Here is a 4423-nt window from a genome sequence, read left to right on the forward strand (position 1 = left end):
AAAATCTAAAATATAATTAGAATAATTATCGAGTTCCAACAAAATAAATAATTATTATCTTTATAAAAAAATTACATTATTAAACCAAATATAAATTACTTCGTTATTGTACATAAATTAAATTATAAAAAATTTGAATTAAAAAATTACACAAAAAAATGAGTAATTTCAAATAGTTAATTTGATAATAATATCGATATATTTTTGTCAATATTTTATGATATCTTCAAACATATATTTTATTCAAAAATAAAAATATCATCGTTTTCTCAAAATCACATAAAGTCATATTATAACATCTACTGAAATAAAGAATAAAATGAAATATTAAAATCATGATGTATCTCGCTGCATTGCGCGAGTACGCTTCTAGTATATATATATATGTGGAGCATCTAATTTATAAGGATAGATTGATCTTTCTTTTAAGTGAAGCAATTGATGAGAGACCACGAAAAAGTGTAAGACTAAAAAGGGGTCACTTTTACAAAGGTAGAATGATAGTATATATATATATATATATATATATATATATATATATATGTGTGTGTGTGTGTGTATATATATATATTATATTTATTTGAAAATTCTATGAAGATTATGGTTTGTATCTTGTATCATTTTAATTTTAAAGTTACATATAAATTCTCCTTTTCGTGTAGGGTTTTTTGCTTTTCGTACTTCCGCTTCATTTATTTAAAAACCATGTAGTACATTTTTTGTTTTCTAGTACTTTTCTCTAACGACTGTTATGTTTCAGCCATTAAATACACCATGTGCCTTTGACATGAAGGCAATTTTAGCATGTTGATTCTTATAAATGACGTGGCATGCATCTTCAGTAACATATACAAGAAACATAAGTAGATAGAAAACCCATATTGACCTGCTCGACCATCGTTCATTGTATCATCGTCCTCCGTACATTTTGTCACCAAGTAACGTATGCATCAGGTTAAACAATATATGAGATGAGCCATGGGTTAGGTTTCGATTGGGTTGAGAGAGAGATAAGAGAGGCAAGGAGGGAGAAGGGATGCACACGATAACAACCACCACACCAGTCATCACCAGATTTTCAAGTACCGATGTTTGCCTTTGAATCTCAATCATAACCATTAGACTCGAGCATTAGTGTCTGCCTCTGAATCTCAATCACCACCAGGCCTATTCATCGGTTGATATCCATTTGATTTGAGGGGAACCGAACTGATCCAATCATCCATTGGATGTTGGATTTCGCCAACTGATCTGATCCGATCCGATTAACATTGGATACCCGATCTAATCCAATGAATGATTAGATCAGTTCGGTTCTATCCATTGAATAATTTTATTGGATATCCATCGGATATTCAATGGATGATCCGATGGGATTGGTTCCATCCAATATGTTAATTCAATTTAGTTCTCTAACAATGATACAAATTAATTAATCACTTTTAGTATGTGTTAAAACCAACACAAGAGAAGTTAAAAATTCAAAGTGTCACTTAAAACAAATTTCGATTTAAACAATTTGAAAATAAATTAATTGGACAATGATTGGATAGACAACTGGATGATCATCAGATGGGTAATTGGATCGGTTCGATTCGGTACTGGTCGGTTCTAGACTGCCATCCGAGAACCGACCGATCCAAATTGGATGTTGAAATTTTCAATCCGATCAGATCTAATTACAATTGGAAATCCAATTATGGTTGTTCAGATCTAATTGGATTAGTAGATTCTATTTGAATCGGTTGATTCTCTACACACCCCTAATCACCACCACTACTTCCAAGACGATGAAAGGAGGGAGAGAGAGAGATAAACGGGGATTTTGTTTTTGTTTCCTCACATATGGAAAATAAAGGACAAAATAAGCAATTAAAAAGTGAAATCAATAGTAAAATGTCCAAATTACCCTTATTTGCAATGTGACACCACTTAACGAAAAACACAGTAGATGGAGTCAGAGCGAGACGATAAAACATAAAAACTTATATCATAAGGTTTTCTGTAATCTGTAGTACATAAGTGTTTATTAGGAAAATTAAAAGGTAGGGTAAGCAATATTATATACGAGCATAATGAATAAAAATTGAAGACATTTCAATCCGATACCTATTTTGGAGACGCACAATATATATTCTTTTTCGAAGACCACAGCACATGTATTAAAAAAGAGTAAATTACACTTTTGGTCCCTGTGGTTGTGGCTGTGGCTGTGGCTGCCACTCACTATCAAGTCTCATCCATATTTTGAAATGATTACTGTGACTTGTCATTTTGTTTCACTATTGGTCACTGTGGCTGTAATTTTGTTACAATATTGGTCCTCTGAGTAAACCTTATTAAAAGTCTCGGTTAAAATGAGTGCAGTTTGGTCTTTTTATTATTTATTGTCCCTTTTCTTTTAAGTTGTATTAGATGTTTTTTTTTTATCTTTTACGTCATAAATGTCGCCCACACCCTCATTTATTCCTTCATTGTCAACCAATCCAGCCTCCCCTCCAGTCATCTCCTCTAGAGTCTGGACAAACATCGTGAATCTATGATTATACCAACATTGTTTTTCTTCTCCATTCATCAAACACCACCTTGACCTCCCACAACCTGTATCTCGTTGTTCCTTTCCGTGACCAAAACCAACCGATCCTTGCACCTCTCCGACGCCAGCAATAAACCTCTATCTCCATCCACCACCACCACCTACAACTCCCCCTACTTCCGTCATGACAACCCCAAATCCCTCGATTGATCTCAGATCCCTTCATTGTTTGCAATTTCAAGGACAACACGCGTTCAAAAATATAAATTGCAGAGGGCATCAATACCTACCCATGACGTATTGAAGTGCTGTACATTACTACACCAATCACCCACAAACACGAAGCAACAGTAAAAACAAATTAGAAGTATGTTTACAATTGATAAATAGTGTAATAAAATGGCAATCAGAATGACTAAAAGTTTTATTGATTCAGAATAAAGACAAAACTTGATAGTAAGTAGCAACTATATGAAACAAAATTGTAATCTACTCTCAAAATAAGCAAATTATATATAATTTAAAGCATATACACTTTAAATATATAATTTAATTTGTTAAAAAAATAGAAATCAGATTAATATATCTCATTTAAAAAAATATTACTCTTTGATATAAACAATAATAGGTGTTAAGGGTTGTGTTCTAGTGAGAAGAAAAGTTGCGGTGAGAAGCGTTAAAAGCGATCTCCACCGTTGGATGAATCCTAATTAAATGTCAACACTAATAAGGTGCACCGAGATACACCAGATCAATTCTCTACTAAAGCGCAATTCATGGATGAACATGAGATTGAATATGACTAAAGGTTGAGATTTCTTCTTATACTTCTTATCATAACTTATCTTCTCATAGGGTGGTATTCTGAAATCACAATTGCTTGGATTCTTGCTTGGATCGTGTATATTACTTTATGCATAAGATATTTTGACCCTATAGAAACTAAATTTTCGTCCGGGGGGCGACCCCCTTGACCCCTGCCTTTTGGTCGTACTGGGATCAATCTAGTCTTACACAAGTGTGCGTTCTGTACATCATAACTTGCATAAAAAACTAAGTAAAGATCTCATTTAGCTTTCGTATATTTATCCATTACACCAAATGAAAACCAATGACACTAAAATCATCTACACATGATACTTTGCCTAGGTGTTAAATAGTAAAAGGATAAACGACAACCACATATTCTTTTAAACCAAAAATTACAATAATTTGTATTCTAAACATTGTTTTAAATAAATAAATGACAAAAAGTCACATGATAAAAAGGCATTTGTATTTAAGTAACAAGCATCCATTTATTGACCATAATTATGACATTAAAAAGGTAACAAACTTTTATCATTCAAATATTACCGAATTTTTTAATAATATAATTAACATAAAAAAACATTAAAATAGAAAATCCGTTGAAATTAAATCTGATCTTTTAAATTCTTTAAATTTTGATTTAACAATTTCAAAGAAATTATAGAAAATCTGTTGAAAATGCTCTAACCACATATATTCATAGGTTGAAGCATTTTTTGAAAGACAACAATATGTTAAAACCCAAATAACCAGTCTGAAATATTTGTTTTAAAATATAAAATCTTGTTCATATTTTAATAACAATGGTTTTCTTTTTGTCTTTGGATTAATTATTAATTAATAAATTAATTATATTTTCACAAAAACTAATCAATAAATATACAAAACAATTAAAATATTATGTTAAAAAGTTAATTAAAAAATTAAAATAAGCACTTAGAAAAAAAAATGGGTGAGAATAATATGAACGTAAACCTTAAACTCAAATGAAACATTTAAACAAAGAGGACGTATGACTTTATGGTCACAAATATCTTAAAAAGCCTCCAAACACTGCCACCCCCACTCTCACCCCCC

This window comes from Cynara cardunculus, assembly GCF_001531365.2.
Source record: "Cynara cardunculus var. scolymus isolate 2C chromosome LG 8, CcrdV1, whole genome shotgun sequence".
NCBI classification, from domain to species: domain Eukaryota; kingdom Viridiplantae; phylum Streptophyta; class Magnoliopsida; order Asterales; family Asteraceae; genus Cynara; species Cynara cardunculus.